Source organism: Mustela nigripes, chromosome 8 (genome assembly GCF_022355385.1).
Source record: "Mustela nigripes isolate SB6536 chromosome 8, MUSNIG.SB6536, whole genome shotgun sequence".
Lineage (NCBI taxonomy): Eukaryota > Metazoa > Chordata > Mammalia > Carnivora > Mustelidae > Mustela > Mustela nigripes.
In genome coordinates, this window is record NC_081564.1 from 58,853,463 (window position 1) to 58,877,254 (window position 23,792).

Below are 23,792 nucleotides of genomic sequence, written 5' to 3' on the forward strand. Positions count from 1 at the left end.
CACCTTGCTGTCCTATGACATTTGAGCATAGATAGTCTCAAAAGTCAACGTTGTTTTAGATAATCTCTTCAGACTGTGCCCTATTTGAGTTACCATCACCACATGCTACCCCCTGTTCAGACTCCATGTCTTATTCCTATTCTTCACCACTGTATAGAAAATTTTAAATATTATCTTCTGGGGATGTGGTACACTGTCCTTAGAAAATCTGACTAAAGGGGTGTCTGGGTAGCTCAGTTGGTTAAGCATCTGACTCGATCTCAGCTCAGGACTTGACCTCAGGATTGTAAGTTTAAGCCTCAAGCTTTTAAAAAAAAAAAAAAAAAAGGAGAAGAAGAAGAAGAAAAAGAAAGAAAATCTGACTAAAGTAATAAATTATCCCCTAAAAATAAATTCCTGACATAAAAAATTCTGCATGCTTTTTTAGGGACATTGCAGACCCTCTGAATACAATCTGAATACAATCTGAATACAATCTAAGAGTCCCAGAAGTTTATGGATTCTTTTATCTTAATAATAGTAGAACTATATTCTGAAAAGCACCCATCTCAAATTTTACTTTTTTGTGTATAAGAACTAGATAGATTAACATTTTTCCCCTGGACTTTTCAAATATGCTTTTGAAAAAGATCCTTTGAAGCTACTGTAGGCAAAAGTTATTTTAAGTCACTGTTAGCATGTTTTTTCCTTTCTGTTCTAATGAACAAGTGAACTTCTACAAATTTCAGCTCATAATAATGACTATGAGAAGGAAGATAAAAGTACAGTGTGTGGAGGCTTACCCTGTTTCTTGAAACTTTCTAGAGTTTTCTCTGTTTACAGGGTAGGATAACTTAAACATCGGTCAATTCTCCTGCTAACATGTTACAGCTCAGGCAATCCGCAGTAGGTTTCCCTCGCTAAGTAAATTATGATGGTTAATTTTGTGTTTTAACTTGACCAGGCCACGGGGTGCCTTAATACTTTGTCAAACATGATTCTGGTTGTTTCTGGGAGGGTGTTTCGGATGAGATCAACATTTAAATCAGCAAACTGAGAAAAGTAGATTCACCCATCTTATGGGGGTAGCCCTCATCCAATCAGTTGAAGGTTTGACTAGAAGTAAAAGCTTTACTCTTTCCAAAGTAAGAGAGAATTCTTCCTGCTTGACTGGGGAATCATACTTTTTTTCCCCTTTGGACTTGAACCAGTGTGCTGTTTCTAGGTTTCAAGGTTTCAAGCCTGACGGTCTTCAGACTAGAGCTACACTATTGGCTCTCTGACTTCTTAGATCTTTGTACTTGAACTCATATGACACAATCACTTCTCCTGGGTCTTCAACTTGCCAACTCACCCTGGAGATGGTGGGACTTACTGGGCTCCATAACTGCATGAACTAATTTCCTAGAATAAATCTTTCTGCAGATAGATCAATAAATAGATAGGCAGATAGGTAGATACTATTGGTTCTGTTTCTCTAGAGAATCCTAACTGATACGTATATGTTAGAGAGGAGGAGATTTAGTGGGAAGAGAAGGAAAAGTGGTTTAAAATACAAGGATGGTGTACATTTTGCCTGTTAAAATAAAAGATGCCGTGCCATGATGCTCGATCCACAGGTAATCCTGAGATACTGTGCTGAGCAGAGTTCTGTGGAGACTCATGACAAATTTATTGCCCACAAAGCAACCACTTCACTGGACGTTAACAAGAAAAATATTTAATTTATCTGTCAAATCAGTATCCCAGCTTTTCTTGTACTTTGAAGGCTTTTTTTTTTTCCTCTTAAACTTAAATAGGAAGAAAGCAAGAGTTTTTTGTTTTGTTTTGTTTTGATTTTTCCCTTCCATCACATCAGAATGATTTTGTAAGTTTACAGAGCCAGAGGAGATGCACTTTAAATATATAATTGTTTAAATATTCTGTTTTACTTTTTGCAGTAGGTATAAGGAAACATACATCAGAAAGGGAGGGGCTCAAGTTCTGGTTCTTCACCTTTGTAGTTGTGTGAGTACAGCTAAATCTCTTATCCTATCAGGGTTTTGGTTTCTTCTTTTGTTAAATATAGAAAATACTACCTTCTATTGTTTTCTTTATGGAGTCCTTATAAAAAGTAAATAGGATAATGTATATGAAAGCATATGTACCATGAGTCTGATAATAAGTATGATACATTTTAATATCAAAAAAGAGAAGAAGAAAAAGAAGAAAAAAGGATTGGAAAGTAACTTTGCTAAGAGGAAAACAACAGTTTTGGCAGCATAAAAAAAGATGACTATCATTCATCTCAAATCTCTAATGCTATATTTTCTTTCATATGTAAGTCTATGCATAATTACAATGAGGCCTAAGATTTGTGTCTACAGGCCTGTCGGTATCTATGTTACAGATATACACAAGCAGATTGAACTGCTTGCTTTCTTTTTCTGAGCTTAGCTGGAATGGTTCCAGAATGAAAGGGATATTGATTAATCCCTCAAACCCCCTACAGGCCTAAACATCAATGGGATTATCTCGAAAAGCCTAAAAAAGAGACAGAAAGATCACAGAATGCTAGAGTTAGAAGGGATCATCAAATCCTACCCTCCCTACTCCCGTTTTGTAAACTCCCCAGATACAGAGAGGAGTTTTGAATGAACTGACCAAGTTCATTTGGGTAATCAGTGAGTGGGCTCACAGGTACATTAAGTTGGTCTCTGTCTACCCTCACACCACACTGCTCTGACTTAGGTGTTCATGTCTCCAAGGAGAGCTTCCAGGCCTTTTGCTATGTGCTATCCTTGACTTCCTCTCAGCAGAGTTGAATTTGTGCATGTGATTTTTTTTTTTTTTTTTTTTTTTTTTTTTTTTTTTTTTTTTTGGTCTGGAGTTTAACTGTTTAGAGAGAAAGCACAAAAACTGTGTTTTGGCCCCTGAAGAGAGGTGACGATTGGAAATAGGAAAGGATATGTAGAGATGTAATTTTTTAAAAAAATGTTTCAGAGAATTCTTCCCTTGGGAATGGAACTTTCCAAGCCCTTTATCAGGGCCCTAGGGAAGTGTTTTTCACAAATAAGTACCTAGATCTTCTCTTTCCACAATATTAAGGGTCTGGTCTTTGTATAAGGGTCAAAGCATCCATTGTAAATAAAGCTGGTTAGGGTGGTGTTGAGCATGGGTGTTTCCAAGGGTCACTGAATCACATGATGACCTTAAGAAAAAGAATAGAAATGTTTCCCTTCTTAGCTCCTAACCCCTCTCATAAAGCTTAGGAAAAGGAATAATAGAATAAAAATGCATGACCTGCTTTCTTTTTTAAGACTTTTTTTTTTTATAGCAGTTTTAGGTTCATAGTGAAACTGAGAGAAAGGTACAGAGATATTGCATATCCACTTGCATAAACTCCCCAATTATCAACATCTCCCACCAGAGTGGTACATTAGTTACAACTGATAAGCCTATGTTCACATATCATTACCACTCAAAGATCATAGTTTACATTAAAGTTCACTCTTGGTGTTATACTCTGTGGGCTTTTCAACAAATGCATAATGAAATGTATCTACTATTATGATATCAGACAGAGGTGTCACTGCCCTAAATGTCTTCCGTGCTCCACCCATTCATCCCTCCCTCTCCTACAACTTCTGGCCACCACCGATCTTTCTGCTGTCTCCATAGTTTTGCCTTTTCCAGAATGTCATCTTAGAATTATACAGCATGTAGCCTTTTCAGACTGGCTTCTTTCACTTGGTAATGTGCATTTAAGTTTACTTCCTGTCTTTTCCTGGAATAACATAGCTCATTTCTTTTTAGTACAGAATAGTATTTTATTGTCTGGATGTACCATAGTTTATTTACACATTCATCTATTGAAGGCCATCTTGGTTGCTTCCAAGTTTTGGCAATTATGAATAAAGCTTCTATAAACATCCATGTGAAGGTTTTGTGTGGACATACGTTATCAGCTCTTCTGGGTAAATACCAAAGAGCATGATTGCTGCATCATATGGTAAGAATTATGTTCAGTTTTATAAGAAAGTGCAAAATTGTCTTCCAACATGGCTGTACCATTTTGCATTGCTACCAGCAATGAGAGTTCCTGTTAGTCCACATCTTCACTAGCATTTGGGGTTGTCACTGTTCTGGATTTTGGCCATTTTAACAGGTGTGTAGTGGTATCCTGTTTTAATTTGAATTTTCATAATGACATACGATGTGGAGTATCTTTTTATATGCCCATTTGCCATCTGTATATGTTCTCTGGTAAGATATCTGATAAGGTCTTTGACTTATTTTTCAATTGGCTGTCTGCTTTCTTATTATTGACTTTTAATAATCCTTTACTTATTTTGGATATCAGTCCTTTATCTTTTATGTATCTTTTATAAATATTTTTTCCCAATCTGTGTCTTGTCTTCTTGATCTCTGGGCAGTATCTTTTGCAGAGTAGAATTTTCTTAATTTTAGTGAGGTCCAGCTTATCAATTCTTTCTTTCATAGACTGTGCCTTTGATGTGATTCTAAAAGTCATAGTCATAGTGATCATACAGATTCTCTCCCGCATTATTTTCAATCTATATTCACATAAAACTAAATTTTATGGTTTTATAGTTCGCCTTAGTTTTGTAATTTATTTTGAGTGAATTTTGGTAAAGAATGTGAGCTCTGTGTATAGATTTTTTTATTTTTTTTTTTTTGGATGTGGATATCCAGTTGTTCCAGCACTGTCTGTTAAATGGGACTTCTTAACCAGACATTTTTGAGAGAAAGAAACATTGTGGTTGGCCCTGGGTGAAAGTATGAAGTTCATTTTCAGTATCCTATCACTTTTTCTTTGCATGCAATTTCCCCTAATTGCACTATTTGTCTGAATTCTCAGATTCTTGTGCTTTCTCAGGCCTTCTTTAGAGGGTAGGAAAAGGAAATTTCTCTCAAGGCATTCAGGAACTCAGATTATTGCTTTTTTAGGATTGTTTTCACTTCAAGGATGTTTGAGAAAGATGACATTATTTCCTTAAAAGGGAAACATCTCTCCTGATTGCATTTTCAGTGGTACCATCAGGTTCTACAGGCATTCGGGATGGCATGGTGGTGAGAGTTTGAATTCTAATAACAAAGCAGGAAAACATTTTTTTTCACTTTGGTTCCAGTGTCACTCTTTTTGCCGTATATTCTCATTTAAAGATTCATTGCCCGGAGGAGAGTTGTACATTGGCTATATAGCCTGCAATTTTCTGAAACTTTGAGTATTTGCTCAGCCTCACTAGAGTCTTGTGAACAACCCTGCATTCCGACCTGCATTGCCCATTAACATCATCACTAATAACACTTGCATACACAAAAGTAGGCATATATGTTAAAGAAGATGCAAGTAATAGCCTGTTTGTTTTTGATCCTGGTGTTTATTAGACTGGTACCCAAAACCAGATACCACTACTTCTTCTTGGCTCTCTCCAGTTGTTGCTTTTCTTCTATTGATTTTGGCTCCTTCATTCTATGCTATTTCTTACCTCCTTCCTTTGATGAGAACTATCTTCAGATCTGAGTTCTTATTCCTCAGTTTGTGATCCAATGCTCCCTACCCTTTGTTATTAAGGTAGACATCAAACAGCATAACAACACTTTGTTAATATCCGCTAGCAAACAGCTTTTGATTGTCTGCAATACCTGCTCTCAGAAGTAATTTTTTTTTAAAAGATTGTAGTTATTTATTGGTCAGAGAGAGAGAGAGAGAGAGTGAGCACAGGCAGACAGAGTGGCAGGCAGAGAAAGAGGTAGTAGCAGTCTCCCCGCTCAGCAGAGAGCCCGATGTGGGACTCCATCCCAGGACACTGGGATCATGACCTGAGCTGAAGGCAGCTGCTTAACCAACTGAGCCACCCAGGCGTCCCTCTCAGAATTATTTTATCCAGTCAAATATTCTGGTGCTTTGAGATTAATTTTAGCTTGCTTAGCAGAAGATTCTAAATCCTACTTACATACTGTACTTAAGTGTATCTTCTTCCATCATCTGCCCGACTTCTTCCACTCACTTTTACATTTCTGCCATCACAATAGCCAGGCTTCCTCATTATTGTTCTCTCACATAACTTTTTCTATATGAGACTCTTAATAAATGTTGGGCAAAACTTAGGAATTTACTTCCAAATTTGCAGTCATCTTTGAACAGTTCCTCCTAAATTTTCATGCATATAGGACTAAGATAAAGACTCTGGTGCAAGAATAGAAGAAAAATTACAGATAAGAATAACCCCAATTTCCTTTGCAGAATGCCAGCCCTCACTATGAATGGAGACACTGAGCTATATTCTACCAGAGCCAAATCTATTTCCTACTCACACCTTAAAGGGATATTAGAAAACTGGAGTCATGCCCATAATGTTTGCCACATGTTCTGAAAGTCCTGAAATTCACTCTTCCTTAATACTCCCACTTCCAACAATTTCATCCCATTTTCTTCAAAGCTAACTTGGTTTACTGCCTCATGACCTCTGACCCCATCAACACCTTCAAGACTGTTTTTTCTGTCTCCAATTCCTCTTGCCTTTAACTATGTGTTTTCCTTTCACCATGTTTACTGTCCTAAAGCACATATTTTTCATTCCAGCTCCTAGTTCAGGACCCTGAAGTATCTCCCAGGAAAGGACCTGTGTAGTTTTGAGTCAGTGGTGCCCACAGGTGCTATCACCTCTGTGTTTTCTCAAGCTCTCCTTCCATGTGAATCCCCTGTACCAGGTGGATGGATGGGCCTACTTTCCCATCACAGAATTCCTGGTAGATCTCAGCTTTTGTGTATAACCCATATCCATAGCAGTTCTGTCTGCCTGAAAAGTTCTAGTTTTTTCCCCCTGCTTCGCTCTAATGCATTTTCCAAGGCTTAACTCAAATTCTCAATTTTTATTTCTTTATGAAGACTTCTTTAGCAATCTAAGAGAATTTCCCTCCTCTTATCTTCAGCCACATTTATTACTTGCATTAATCATGTTGGCACAACTTAATCATTAGTGATTCTGGTTATTTTTTTCATATGCATCTCTTTTGTTTACCCAGCTGTACGGTAAGTCCACAAAGCAATCGAAGTAAGCTCCCTGTAAGGCATATCTGATTATATCATTCCCTTGTCTAAAACTCTCCAATTGCTCCCCTTTGCAGTGAGGATGAAGCCCAAATTCTTGTAAGACCCTTCATTACCTGACTCATGCCCATGTTTTTAGCTTCATCTACCTCTGTGTTTACTGTTTCCTCTCCTACAAACTTTAAGACAGCAGATTTATGTTATGGATTTTATATTCTTTCCTCCAGTCCTACATATAATCAGCTCTCAAAACCTTGAACTTCCACTGCTAAATATCTTTAGAAACTATCCCTTTGTCTCCATCCCTATTGCCCCTAATTTAAAATATAACAAAAATGACTCTTTTCCAGAATAGAGACTTAAACTCCTTGTGTCCTGAGTAATTTTTAAAAAAGATTTTATTTATTTATTTGACAGAGAGAAAGAGATCACAAGTAGGCAAAGAGGCAGTCAGAGAGAGGGAGAAGCAGGTTCCTTGCCAAGCAGAGAGCCTGATGTGGGGCTTGATCCCAGGACTCTGAAACCATAAACTGAGCTGAAGGCAGAGGCTTAACCCACGGAGCCACCCAGGTGCCGCCCCTGAGTGATTTTTTTAATATAAAGTGCTGAGTTTGAAGTGATTCTGAGTTATCAAAAATAGGTATTGAGAGTATGAATTTGGATATGTGTGTGTGTGTGTGTGTGTGTGTGTGTGTGTAAAAAATTAAATGAGAGTCATTGTCAAATTACTAATTCTAGGAATAGATGACAGGAACAAGGAAGAGAATATAGTGTGAGTGAAGGAGAGGGTGTAAGTCAGAACACCAAAGATATCTAACATTTAATGAATGGAATCTGAGAAGGAGCAACCAGAGAAGGAGAGGAAAAACAAGCTAGTGGGGTTATCATGAGAGATAAGAAGAGAAAGTGACATAAAGCAAGGTTTATGGTGCCCAGTCCTAAAAGTAGATCCAAGACAGATAAGGATAGAGATGCAATATGTTAACAATATCCATGTGGAAGAACAGGTCAAACTTATTGTGCATTTACTATATGCCAAGTACTTGACCCATGTGAGTTTATCTAAATTTTCTAAAACAGTGAGGCAGATCTTTGCTTGTAGGACAAGAGGTTGTTTTTCTGTGTATGTGTGTGTGTGTGTGTTTTCCAAGTCAGGAGAAATTTGAACAAATTTAAATGCTAATTGGTAGGACCTGCAGAGAATCAGGACTTGCAGAGGACAGAGGAGAAGATAGAGAGAGGGAGTTCAGCCAAGGCAGGAGCAAGTGGACGCTGAGCCGAGGTGGAGGGGTGAATATAGACCAAAAGCAAGAAAACCACAACACCTTCCGTTTTCACCTGGGCCCTGGCTGGGTGATACATGAGCTGCCTGAAGTTGACAGAAAGAAAAAGATACCATTTCTTTCTAAGGGCTTCCTTTTGAGGGAAATGGAGGGGTGAACTCATTTGCTGGCAGTCAGATATTAAAGGTAGGAAAGTGATCAATGCATTTGGAATCTGAAGATCTGGGTTCAAATTTCCCAGCTTTGATGATTTTCTCACAGTATCTGAGCTGGTCTTTTAGCTGCTAAGCCAGGCTCACATCTCCCAACTTAGAAAGTTGTCATGGCAACATCTAACCCAGGGCCTACCACATAGTAGGCATTCCAAAAAATAATAGTTAAATCTGAATCTACGTTGCCCTCCCCCTCACCCTTTTAGCTTATTGAATTAGAAATCAGTAATGAGCTGTTTCAAAGCTTTCTGCCAACAGCCATTGAAAGGATGAAAAGGAAAAAAAGAAAGAAAGAAAGAAAGAGCTTTAGTAACTAGACAGCGCTATATTCTCTGTAGAAAGGAAAGGTGCTCTGACTTAGTGCCCACCATGCCCAGGGCCATTAATGAAGCCTGGCTCCTTTTTTCTCATCATTGCAGCCATTCAAAAGGAGAAAGTCTTCTTGGCAAGGAAGTGCTATTTTCAGAGACAAGATTAGGCTCATTTGGGGCAGGAGCCTTGCTTCTTCAGTCCCGGCACCTCTGAAGATTAGGTTAAAAGGTAAGAAGGAATGACTCAGAATAATTGCATTGCTTTACTGTGAACTTTAAGATCTTTTAGTGGAGGAGTTTTACAAGCAGTGATAGATTGTCATGGAGAGAGGAAAAGTACAAACCCAGGGGACAAGAACAGCGATGCCTGACTGAATTTCTACACAAAAAGAAGGTTGGCCAGACTTGTTATGTTTTTCTACCTCCCCCAAATTCACGGGCATACTTTTAATATGCCTTCGTCTTTCCAGGTTCTGAAAACAGACTTTTTCTCCTTATCTACCTTCACTATATAACTGCATGTTTTCTATGAAGCAGATTTTAGAAATCCCATTCTGAGATTGGGTATATCAAAGTAAATACTGTCTATACATGCAAAATTCAGTTGTTATTTTATAATCGGGGAAAATATATCCATAATGATAGCTCTTAACTAGAGAACCTAATGTCTTACTTTTCAGCACTAATCCAGAAAACTATCAAAAAATATGTATTGATCCTTTATTGAGTTTTTAGCTTAATGCTGAGTTGTTTGAGGGATGCAGAAGAAATAAAACTAGGCAGTCCCCTCCGCTTATGAGTGTACGGTCTACTTGGATAGAAAAGGCATGGTTTGGCTGAACCTCTGATGATAAGGGGTAACACATTATCACAGCTACTCAAGTACAACCTGTAGTAATTATGGTCACTTTCCTTATCTGTCCTTCTTCTACGTCCATCTCCACTTCTACCTCAAGTCCCATAGTCAGAGACATGGGGGGGAACCCTCGACTCCTCTCTTTTTCTGATCTTCCACGTCTGACCAATTGACAGGTCCTATGGTTTCTACCCCTAAATATCCCTGAATGTGTCTACTTATCTCTGGTCTCTGCTGCATCCCCCTGTTGAGGCCACCATCTATATTCACCTGGAATCCATCTAAGGTTTGATGAGCGACTCCTGGACTTCCACCCATGCCCTTTGCCAATCCATTCTACACGGTGAGCCAGAGTGACCTTTCTAAGTGGCAAATGTAAGAGTGTCCTCAAGTTCACACACAGCCCCAAATTTCACACCTCTTTTCATCAAGCCAATTCAAAGCATTCTGTTTAAAATCATCTGATCATTTGTCCTGGGTCTTAAAACTGCCTGGGCTCCCCCTTGCGGCTTGAAGGCCCTTACTATTCTGGCTATAGCTTGGATCAACAGGCTTCTCTCCAGCCACTGAACAGAAGGATGTACAATCTGGGCCCACTGACTCCCTTTCTTCCCCTCCCCTGACTGCCAGCCCTGCCCTCACCCCTGGATATGTTCTCCTGGTTCAACCTATAACTGGCAGGCTGGGTACCATAGAGCAAAAGCTCGCAAGCCCTGTAAATCTGGTGGCTAAGTCTAGAGCAATGGGTTTCTGTGTCTCAGCTGTGTAACAGTAGGCAAGTTATCTAACCTCTCTATACCTCAGTTTTCTCCCGTGAAATGGGGAGAAAAATAACTGAACCTACCCCCTAGGGTACCTACCCCATAAGCTTGTCATGAGGAAGCAGTAATGTAATTCAGGTAAAGTGCTTGACTCATAATAAACATTCCATGAAAGCAGCTCTTATTTTCATGACATATCGTACTTCTTTTTATTATTTTGTGTTTGCAGTTTCCGTTCTAAGGTAAAAAGGTTCAGCGTGAGTTATGTGCCCTTGTTAAATTAGTTTTCTGATTGTGGTTTTTGATTAAATGTCATGTAAGATTCAAAGTAGAAATAAATAATCATGCAGACAAGATGTTATACCACAAAAGAACCACAGAACACAAATGAGGGGAATTTTACCATTTGTGTCACTGTCTAATTCACCTGAAGGACTGCGAGACATTCAGAAGAACTTGATATTCTGTGAATTAGTAAGTGAGTTAACTCATTTGATCAAATATTCAAAGATGATAAGTCAACAAATGTTCTCTATTCATTTATGACAAACGTGATTCACACGGCACACAGTAGCATCGATGATGGCAGACACACATTCGGAGCCTGCTTAGCCCTCAAAGCAGAGTCACGTACGGGGCTGCATGGAGATGAATTGACAGAAGGATGCTGTGGGATAAGCTGTTGTGAAACTCGAGGGTCTGGGGTGAGAAGGACAAGGCTGGGAAGAGCAAGAGAAACATAGTTGACAGAAGGGATCGGCTCTGACAAAGATGTTGGATTTTTCCCAAAGGAAAGTAGCAAGGACAGTCATAGATGCACCCATATAAGAAATCCAATGGTTATGCAGAACAGAGTCCATGACAACAATGTTTATCACAATTAGGCAGAATATCACCTTGCAGGAGAGCAGTTCATTCATGGCAGATTCCCAGATAATGGCTGGGGATGGGAGGTGAGAAATTCGGTTACTTGGGGATAGATCTAGCAAGAACTGATAGGGAAATAGGATGCCATCCAAGCTGATGAAGATCTAGGGCCACAGACCGAAAAGCCCATTTTTTATTATGCAGGATAAAAGAGAAGAGGAAGGTGTAGGAATTAAATGTGATTTAATGCAAGGACAAACCATATGATTTCAACAGGATACCCTTACAGAATCTAAAACTCATCCTTATTCTATCCAGTCTTGCAAATATTTCGTAGCTCAACTACCAAGAGCCATTGCTATGTTAGGAGTCCATAACTTCACAATTCCTAACTTATAAACGTCCCCTCTTTGTCAACATTGGCTCAGAAAATTGGGCCATGGACTTGTGGTTCTACCCATAAGAAAACTCAACTTTGGGAAGCTGAAAAATGTCACAGTTAAGAGAATCAAAACAGTGACTGCAAACTTCCATCACCCAAATCAGCATGGTCAGACCTACATACCATAAAACAATATCATGTTAATCACTGAGGAAAATGAAGGAAACAACCATGTCGACCCTCTAGTATTCCGAGTACGGGAACCATTTTGGTAAATTGTATGTTAGCTTGAAAATGAAATGAGAGCTTCCACTGTTTCTGATTGAACTATTGTCCTTACGCACAGGTAGTTCTTGGAAACATGATTCCAGTTATGGTTAATTATATATGTATATTTTTTAATTATATATAAAATTTTAGAAAAGAAAGAACGACTAAAAATAATCAAAGGGCTGTTTTTTATTCCTTCTTTATTTGTTTCATTTGCAAATGAATGTCTGTGATCTCAGAATGGTAAAAACATGTTTTAAAAATCTAAGTGTTACCTTTCCTTTATTTGTTTAAAAACTTCTTTAAAGTAACCATATAGCTTTTGCTTTCTTCGCCATGGTTATGTTTCTTACAGCATTATGTCTGTGCAGAATATTCAAATGTGTTCCTAAATAGTTGATAATTGCTATGTACTTTCACCATTTACGCAAAGATGCGTAATTGGAGTACTTCTTGATTTCAATGGTTTAATGTAGCCCTGAAAATGAAAATAAAATACTATTGAACCCTCAAGAGAAGCTAATAGGTGAAGCATGATGGTTCAATATCAATAAAAATAAACTTTGATATGATCATTAGAAACTCTCTCTAAAGGTCATCTGTCTTCATTAAAGGCCAAGAAAAAGGACTAAAAGACAGTTTTTAACAACTTTTTTTCTTTAACTCAACTTTTCTTAGGCAATAATGTACAAATCAAAATCACCCTTCTTTAGCTACTTAAATGTATAGGTCTGTAAAACAGAAAAAGAATACTCTAAGAAAACTATTTTAAGTGCCATGTTCTTTGGGCCAAAGGTGTCCTTGTAAATCTATGGGATAAACTTTTTCTGCACTAACCAGAGACCCTATGTTCCAGAAAACAGAACAGACAGCTGGAAAGCATTTTCAGTTGTCTTAAGGAATAAATATGGTTTCTAATTCGTTTTCTAAACTGCTTTCAATAATCTTCACTCTCCAAAAAGGCGAGTCGAGACTGGCTGATTGGAAGGAAAAGGGATTATGAAAGCTCCACATAACGTGTCTGGTTTGGCACAGCCACAATTGAATACTTTAGCTTTCCTGCCAGGATGGTTAAGTTAACACTTAATTAGTATGTGTACCAAACAAAACGTGCTTCTGGGCAGCACATTTTTAAAAAACTTCCCCCCACTGCCCCACAAATAAATAGCCTGGTTTCTTCCCAAAATATTCAAGGAAAAGGCTGTGCTTGCCTGGGGCAGAGGCCAGATGCCTTGACTTCCAGCTTCCTTCCATCAAAGCCGTGCAGTTTGGAAATTAAAATCTACAGCAATAATGAAACATATTAAAATGCATGCAAAGTCTTGAGGGCTTATAATATGCTAAAAACCGGCAATGCATGTTTACATCCATATATCAACTTGGATGTGCTGAAAAGATTTAAAGTGTAAAATATGCAAATATGTGTCATATTGTCACACTTGGTCTCTCTAATGGAACTCCCTTTCATCTCAAGTCGTCTTAATTTCATGAATATTACATGGCCCTCACACCTTTTACTCCTGCTGTTGCTAGGCTGAGAAGATTATGAAAATATGTTAATAGTAACTTTCATCAAATAAAAGTTGCAATATTCCAAATAAAGCATTTTCCCCCTCCTCTTAAAATACAAATGGTGAAGGGTTTCATGCTATTTTGTTTCCCTGTGGGAGACTAGATAACTATAGGCCAATTAAATTAATGAGAAAAGACCATGCAAATGGCAATATTTGTGCATAATCTTGGCTGGCTGCACATATAGACAGGTATATAGTGGTTTTTAAAATATTCTTGAGGAATGAAAATAGTCCCAGATCTGGAATACGGATTGTATATAAAAATTAGTTTTAAATTAGGCTGTCCTACACAAAAGCCCATGCTTTTATATTTAATTGTCGAAAAACCATAGAAGGTAGAAAGAAGTGGCAAGTTTGAGGTATCTGTCCTCATTTATGAAGCTGAAGAGGAAAATAATATTGGCATCTCAGATAAAAGAGAAAGAAAGAAAAAGGAAGGAAGGAAGGAAGGGAGGAAGGAAAAACGTACTCTGTTCTGTTCATCTTGGACACATTGTCCTGATCCTTTTAGAATGACAGCCTTATTTCTTTTTCCCGACACCTGCTGAAAGGCTCATTTTAACTTGCCTTACTGATAACTTTAAATGCACAGTGGAAGGCAAAAAGAATGAGAAGCATACATTTCTTGACCTAATTCTCACCAACGATGAGGTACTGGTGACTATGCAGAAATTATAAGAATCTGAGACCGACTGCCACCTTGAACTCCATAAAGGGGTGAGAAGGGAGATCCAATACTTTGGGGTTTAATTAGAACTTTATTTTAGAAGAGCCCTGGATTTAATACATTTGAAGAAAAGATTATTTGTAACCCGTGAACAGATATTCTATAAATGATTAAAGAATAGGAAACAAAACCAGGGTTATTCTGACAAGATTTTGGCCAATAACTGAAACGAGAAAGTTAAATAGCATTTGAAAGGAGCCAGTTTCTTGGCTCTGCAGAATGGCCCAGGAACCTTTCATACAGGCTTTGATTCTTTTTTTTTTTTTTAATATTTTATTTATTTATTTGACAGAGAGAGATCACAAGCAGGCAGAGAGGCAGGCAGAGAGAGAGGAGGAAGCAGGCTCCCCACTGAGCAGAGAGCCCGATGTGGGGCTCGATCCCAGGACTCTGAGATTATGACCTGAGCCGAAGGCAGAGGCTTAACCCACTAGCCACTCAGGTGCCCCCAGGCTTTGATTCTTAAGAGTTTGCCCAGATGATGGAAGGAAGGGCAGTAGACAGGAGGGATACAAACAAGAGTACACACGCAAGGACCTAGTCGAGAAGACTGCAGTGCAGAATGTGCGGGGCTCCCCGGATGCAGAGGGCAGTAGGAAGGATAGTGGCAACTATGTTTCAAAAGATTGCCAGGAGGGTGCCTGGGTGGCTCAGTGAGTTAAGCCGCTGCCTTCTGCTCGGGTCATGGTCTCAGGTTCCTGGGATCGAGTCCCGCATCGGGCTCTCTGCTCGGCGGGGAGCCTGCTTCCCTCTCTCTCTCTGCCTGCCTCTCCATCTACTTGTGATTTCTCTCTGTCAAATAAATAAATAAATAAAATCTTAAAAAAAAAAAAAAAGATTGCCAGGAGAAGGAGAATAAACTCTGGCTAAAGACAGATGGGGCAATGCTGACAGACGACAAAGAGAAGACAGGCTTCCATAACTGCTTTTCTTCTGAATTGTTGCTGTCGTTTTGCCGTTTTTGTTTGCTTTCTTCTGTATTGTTGCTCTTCCCTAATAGTAGAGTTTTCAGGTTAGACTTGTTGGACAAAAATAAAAAAAGAAAATACAGCCTGTGCTGTGTGAAGCCAGAGAAAAGAAGCACACATACACTTTCAATGGGTTTTACTTTATTTATCTGAAATTCATCCTTTTTCTAAAATAATATGTAATCTTAGCAGCAAGTAAAGATACTTCCCCAATTTGGAGAGAAAGCAACACTCTATCTTTCTCCATCACTCAAAGGTAACTTTCCCCCCTAAATTCATACAAAATTTAGATTACACTATTTAAACAATTTTAATGCTACATTTTAAAACTATCATTTCATGAGTAGTTCCCTACATCATTAAGGATGCTATATAAATCTCAATCACTACACAAGGTTTCATATTATGTTTTTTTTAATCAGTATTGGATATTTAGTTTGTTCTAAAATTTTGTCAAATAATATAAATGAAATACAAAATATTGTTCATACATTTTTGTCCATATTTAAATATAGTTTTAGATAAACTCCTTGTAAGGGAACCAACACAATTTTACAAAACAGCCATGTTACTAAGTTTAAAGAAACATAATACAAAGAAGATGAGATAAATTGTCCTCTGAAATACAGTATTTCCTCCTTGATTACTTCTTTTTCCTTATTGGCTGAAATGCGTCAAGTGAATTTTAACAGAGAACATGGATAAGACTTCCCTTTCTGGTTCTGGGGAGTTAGGTGATTGAAAACAAACTGCTTTTGAAAAATAATGAATGGACCGAGGGGAAATGTTAAATAACATCAAAACTCATGGAAGAAGGTGTCTAGTATGTAGTTAAAAATAACACATCACTCGAAAGAACAAAGTGATATGAGTAGAGTAAAAACTGCAGAAGGCAGAGAACTGCTTACTCCCACTTTGGATACCGGGAGTGCCTAACACAGGTTACAAAATGACCATATTAAAAGAAATAAACAGAAAGCTGACAATACCTGCAAGGCAAAGGAAAGCATACAAGGGAAGATTTGAAGAAAACAAAAGACGACTAGAAATATAAAGTAAAATAAAGCAAGTTAAAAACTCAGTGGAAATCTTTAGCAGTAGAAATGACATATTCTAATTGAGAATTAGGACAGTAAAAGATAGAGAAGAAGATTTTGTTCCTACTAAACCCAGGAAGAAAACAAACATAAAATTCAATAGACAGAGAGGGTTTTAGGGATTAAAACAAGTCCAAGAAGAACAGTGAGCCCAGGACTAGGAGGAGATAATACGCAGAAAGATAATGACTGAGAATTCTTCAGACCTGATAATAAACCACTCCACAGAGTCAGCCCCAAGCAAGATCAATTAAATAGAAATTTATACCTGGAGACTTCATAGAGAAAGTGTTGAAAATGAAAGTTAGAGGAAAACCAAAGCCAGCCAGCAAATAAAACACAGATTTCCTTTAAAGAGTGGCAGATAGCCTTATGGTGAGTATTAAGGAGGGCGAGTATTGCATGGAGCACTGGGTGTGGTGCATAAAGAATGACTCTTGGAGCACTGGAAAAAAAAAAAAAAAAAAGAGTGGCAGATAGACTGACAACTGTCTTTCACAAATGCAACAACTGAAGCCAAAAAACCATGGAACGATACCTTCAGAATACCGAAAGGGATCGTCTGCACATTGATTCCATATGCAAGGAAAATACCTGTTAACAATAGAAATGAAAATCAGGGCATTTTAAAATGAAAGCTGAGAGAATTCATCACCGGAGATCCTTATTAAAGAACTATTAAAGTGTAAATTCCAGACAGAGAGAATGTGATTATTGATAAGAATTTCAGTGATATTTTACCTGTGATACAAAAAAGAATGAAAGTAGTACATATGTAGACAAATGTGAATAGATACTGACTACATAAAAAAGTAATAATCTCTAGGGTATATTTCCAAATTGGATTAAAATGCCAGGCATAATGCCATGGGATATAAATATCGTGGGTGTAAATAAGGTTGATGTTAATCCAAGAAGCTATAAGACTTTATTAATTTCATACTTTGCTTAGTTATCTATGGTATTTTTATGCTATTTTTTTCCCAGACTTAGCCATAAAAGAAAGAATGAGAGTGAGTAACTATAGGTAGAATAGATAAGAATCACAAATTAAAGTAATAGATGTAAACTTACACTGCAGTAAATTTAAAGATAATCCAGGTAAAAGGCAATCATGTCAGTGCCAGAATAAAAAAGCAAATGCTATTTATAAGAGATACATATAAGCATAATCCACGGAAAGGTTGAGTTTCAAATGCTACATGTTGGCCAAAGTAGATTTTATACAATAAAACACACTGGCTGTTAAGATAATTACTTTATAATAATAAGAGTTTCAAATGACCAAGAAGATGCAAACATTTAAAATGTATACTATTAAGAATATAATCTTAATTTATAGACCTAAGTTTACTGACTTAAAGAAATAGAAAATTTACAATCTTTGTGAATATGTAATTGATATAGCAAGGCAAAAGACTGATAAGGAAATAGGATTAGTCTAATGAACATATATAGAAAATTACCCAATTAATGCAAAGCAGACATTTTTTCTTCAAACACAAATAGTATGTTTATAAAAACTGTCCAGAAACTTGATCATAAAACAAGCCTTAACTTATTTCAAAGCATTTACATCATAGAGAACGTGGTCTCTAACTACTATGTAACTGTAGTAGGTGACAAAGGATAGAGAAAGATATTTGGACATTAAGAAACATTTCTCAATAACCCATACATTGAAGAAATGGAACTAAAGTTCAGAAAATATTTTAAGTTAAATGATAATGAAAATGCCACTATTCAAAATTTGGCCTTCAGATGGACATTTGAATGGTCTTGAAAATATCCATATGCATGTGTGCACGTGTGTGTGCATATGTATGTATCAGAAAAAAGATATATAATGCTTTATATACATATGCATGCTTTAGAAAAATAAAGCCTGAGAATTAATGAACCTTCCAGCGTTCCAGAAAGCTTAAAAAAATAATAAAAACAAACAAAAAAATAACAAAAACAACCTCTTTATGAAAGAAGTGACAAAATCTTAGCGATAAATTACAAAATAAAAACTTTATAAATAGAAAACAAATACAATACATGCACTCGATAATGCTACCAGTTAGTTCTTTGAAAAAAAAAAAATCTTTTTCAATTGACAAACTTCTGGAAGGATTATTCAAGCACCAAAAAAAAAAAAAGAGAGAGAGAGAGAGCAAGAAGGTGAGAGATTAAGAGATGGTAGAGATAAACAATAAAAGCATAAAAAGCACATCGCTTTAGGTTCTTGCCCTAAGGAGGGACAACACATATTTGTTAACTATGGTACAATCTACCAAACTTCCTAAAATTACATTTTTTTGCTTGTTAGTGAAGACCAACTTCACTCTTCCCTTGTACAGACAAGCTCTCTCCCTCAACTTTGTTTAAAGAATAGGAGGCAAATAGACCATTTATTGTTTCTCTTTCCTGAGTAAGGCCTTAGAACAGCTAATTATTTTTCTCCCGGTTCTAAGTGGATGATACATACATTTCTCAAAATGAGGAGTCTTCGATGACTTAGAAAGTTCCCCATCCATGATTATTGATGACATCTGGGTTTATGATTTAAATCTTGGTGTGTTGCCTCATACCAGTAGATGGACTCAGTCCTGGTTACCACAGTGACTGCTCGGCGGGTACCAAAGGACACTGATGCTGGGCAACAGCGCATCTTCAACATTTAGAGCCAATATAGAAAAGTAAGCATGGACAATCCTACTCTTGACCATTACCAAAATGCATGCTGAACCAACTAGCCCACTAGGCCTTGATGATAAAGCAGAGATGGTCAAGGAGGGCATGGCAAACCTTTCACTTACAATCATGCACTTTCTCAAAGTGTTCCTTTTATTATCTAAAGCTCATCTATTTTTAACTGCTTAGATTTATTATGAATGGAGTAGCAAATTGTATAAGGTCAGGCAACCCCTGATTACAACCTCAATAAATCAACCCAGATTCATTTTAATAAGATACATAATTTCTTAGTGAGTTTTTCTCTTTTTCTTTTCCTCTTCTTCTTCTTCTTCTTTTTTTTTCACTGAGTTCATCTCAGTGAAAGCTTTTCAAAAACCAGGGTTTAGTAATTGGTTGGAAGATTCTTCATTTTATGCTTCTTGACTCTGCTCTTTCTAATTTCTGCATGCAGTAAAGCAAGAGCCATTCTAAGAAACTAGAACAGATAGATTGATATTCAACACTCAGAATTAAAAAATGTACCTAGAAAAAAGAGGTCATAGGTTTTCAGGTTTATTTTTCTTCTGCCTAACCCATCGCTACAATGTGCACACAGGAGTGTTGTCCCAGGTCAAGAGATTTGCCACTGATTATAGGAGAAGAACAAACAACTATCTGATCATGTAAGCAAGAAGAACCACTACCAGCAAAATTAATCATGAGTTCTGTTTGAGTTATACCAAACAACCTGTAGGAAGTTTTTTCTCTACTCTATTGATTTAGCTGAAAAATTCATTTGGCTGTTTGTTGACAGAGGCCATGTGAAAGAAAAAATAAATCATTATGCTTATGATTGCTTATAAGTTTTACATCTGCAATGCCAGATAGACAATCGAAGGAGTGCATATATAATCATTAAAGCAAATCATACAGGTGGGCTTCTGGAACTCTACCACACTGCAATTGCATGTGCTTCCAAGGAAAATCTGAACGACTCTGTCTATGTCAATATATACAAAATATATACAAAATATATACAAAAAACAATATATACAATATATACAAAAAATACCAAGACTCACTGAGCTTTACTTTTCTTTGGGGAACACCTCAAGAACAGCTTTGCTATGAAGCCTCCACTTTTTTGTGAAGTGTTTCACCATTTGTCACATAGCCCATGTCTAAATAATAATTTCCATTCTTCTCATTATTTTTTTCAATTCTTCTCATTATTAATATCTCTCCTTATTCTTTTTTTGTTTTTAAAGATTTTATTTATTTATTTGACAGACAGAGATCACAGGTAGGCAGAGAGGCAGGCAGAGAGAGGAAGGGAAGCAGGCTCCCTGCTGAGCAGAGAGTCTGATGCGGGGTTCCATCCCAGGACCCTGGGATCATGACCTGAGCCAAAGGCAGAAGCTTTAACCCACTGAACCACCCAGGCGCCCCAATATCTCTCCATATTCTTAAATCAACTTAGAATAGAAAATAAATGTCCAGTCTTTCTTTTAATACTGTGTGATGGATGTTACAGAGTCAAAGTAAGTTTAGGATTGGCGTTTTTAAAACCTAAATAACATATCACTATTTGCAGTATGTTTATTATCAACAACAGCAAGAAAACTCTCTATTCAATTTTTTGTCGATTACCACATTTGCTATCATTGTCTACATATTACCTATATATTTTAGTCAGAAAATTTAATTATCAAAACTAATAGACATTACGTACAAATATTTCAGTATTTACATGAAGAATCTAAAACCACAAGAAGTGACAATGGTGACAAAATAAATACCTGGGACCCAACTTTCCTGAACTAGAATCTCATATAGTTTCTACCAAACAGTGTGTTTGGTCATCAACCTGGACGAGAGTTTTACAAACAGAAGAAAGATCCAGAATAGGAAAAATCAACCACACCAAAAATCAGATTATGGGGTGAGTGGTGAGTTTTACCTACTGAAGGAAAATGTTTTTAAAAGACCCCAATTACATACTGGAAGGCAAAGACTAACGTGGCCACATGGAAACTGTGAAAACATAGAGGCAATAGAGAAAGGGATTTTCTTTTACTCCATTTTAGACTGATACAAGTGAGAGCACTTTAAAATAATATATATTTTATATATATTATAATATATATAATATTATATGTTCCAAGATTCATTTTTTGTGCACACCCAGTGCTCCATCCAATATGTGCCTTCCTTAATACCCACGACCAGGCTCACCTGTCCCCCCACACCTCCCCTCCAAAACCCTGTTTGTTTCTCAGAGTCCATAGTCTCTCATGGTTCATCTCCCGCTCTGATTTCCCCCAATTCACTTTTCCTTTCCTTTACCTAATGTCCTACATGTTATTCCTTATGCTCCACCGGTAAGTGAAACCATATGATAATTGACTTTCTGTGTTTGAATTGATAGTTATTGTTATCTAGTTAATGTCAATATGTAGATACACATATGTAATATAGTCCAGAAGAAACAAGGTAATCTCCTTGCAAATGTTACTCTGAAGTGAGGTGAATAGCCACATTGACTGTCCAAACCTCAGAAAACTCAGGAATATTTTCTGATATGCTTTTTTGTAAGGTACACAAGATTTGTCATTTGAATTTATATTCATAATTAATACATTTGCTCAGATAGTCCAGTCCTAGAGATCTACCCAACATACTTTAAAACATAGCTTCATAATAATCCTTATATAAGAAAGTTCATAGTAGCTTCATTCATAATAGTGTGAAATAGAAAGAACACAAATGTATATCAATAGAAGAATGATTGAAAAATTTTTGGCATACTAATACAATTGGATGCTACTCCATAATAAAAAAGAACCAGCTGCTTATCTAGTAATTAGCATGGGCAGAAGAATATCATTCTGAGTTAAAGAGGTGGGACACAAGAGAGTTAATAATATATGGTTCTATTTATATGATATTCTAGAATAAGCAAAACTAATCTACAATGATGGAAAATCAAGTCAGTGGCTGCTTCTGTGGTGATAGTGTTGTCTGCGAAGGAGCACAAGAGAGCGTATTCTGGGGGGTTAGAAATGATTTGTGTCTTGATATGCATTTGTCAGATAGTATACTTAAGACAGTTTGCTAAATATAAATTTTACCCTGATAAAAATTAACATTCATGGTTGGTTTTCTTTATGTGTACCTGGCTCACAGTGGAACCTGTACTGGACTAGTTATTAGGAAGACTGCCATTTTATCTTTTCTTCACTCTCTGGTTAATAAATGGCTTGACAGATTTTCTTCTTTTATTTTATAGAATGTATATTTCTTTACTGTTAGAAGACATTTTGGGAAATTGTTCTGGGCCTATCTATATAAATAATATTAAATTTTAATAGGTGTGTCTTACAAATTTCTGCATAAAAACTTTAAGGGGGTTGCTCTAAAACATAATAATAATAGTTCAATTAAAAAATGGGTTATAAACAATGAAACCTCCTGACCAGCCTTGAACTTTTCAAATATATCCAAGTTTGTCTTAACTTTTTAAAATGTAACTTGACAGGTCTTTGCTTTATTTCTCCTCTTCCTCCTCACCACATGATGCTGTATGGCTCTGGGCTAACATCTCCTGCAATTACAGTTCCCCTTCTTAACATCTCAATCAACCACTTCAATATTTTGGTCTATTCTTCCCTTAAATTTCTGTGAGTCCTACACAGAAGACCTAATTCCACCATCTTATGCTCAAGTTGCTACATTTGGGGGGAATAAGTCCTGATAGTACTTTCCAAGTTTAAGAAATTCAAGGTGTTCACAATGTACTCTATAAAAGATTTCTCACTCATTTCAATGATTCTGGTTGTAGTGAGAATTAAATTGAGTGGCTTTTAGTGCACTCCCTAGAAGACCAGTGAGAACAATGCTATGGAAATTAGGACACCACACTTCTCTTTCCAGGTATCACACATTCCCTGCTCAGCAGTTAATTTCATTCCTAGAACATGATTTACTCATATACAGAGAAATGATTGTATTAAAAATAAATTTAGTGTCCCTTCTAACCCTAATTCTAAGGGTGTGCTTATTGTGATCAGAGGCTAAAAGAGAGATAAAGCACTCTAAACTTAAAATCTCCAAATGGACACAGTGTATATACCCACTTCATGATTAAAGGTAAAACATGTGTTCAGAAATGTTCAATGAATTGTGTTTTCCCCAGGGACCATGTCAATGTGCTATATAAAGCTTGTTGATTATCACATATAAGGATCTAAAAAGTAGACACAAGCATTACTTTTTTAAAGGGATCTTATAACTTCAAATACCATTGATCAAAGATACATTAAAAATGCAATACTTCTGACAACTTTTTTTAAAGATTTTATTTTTATGTAATCTCTACCTTGGGGTTCGAATTTACAACCCTGAGATTGAGTCTCACGCTCGCTCTACCCACTGAGCCAGCAAGGCACCCCCCGTGACAAATATTTTTAATTATCCATAAATCAACACATTAATAATTAACACTGAGAAAGAGGAAGAATAAAATTGAATTGTTGCTCATGATGTAAAAATAAAATGGAAAACAACAAAAAAAATGATGATGATTTTGTTGTTGTTGTTGTTGTTGAATTACTTTTACTTTCACTTATGGCTTTGTTTTAAGATCTGATTCTGGAGAACAGAAATCAAATATCCTGATCTGTGTTCTCCAGAATCAGATCTTAAAACAAAGATTTAAATGAGTGTAGTTTATTATTTTGGAGGTGACATCAGGAAGGAGCAGGGAGCAGAAAAAGAATGGAAATTAA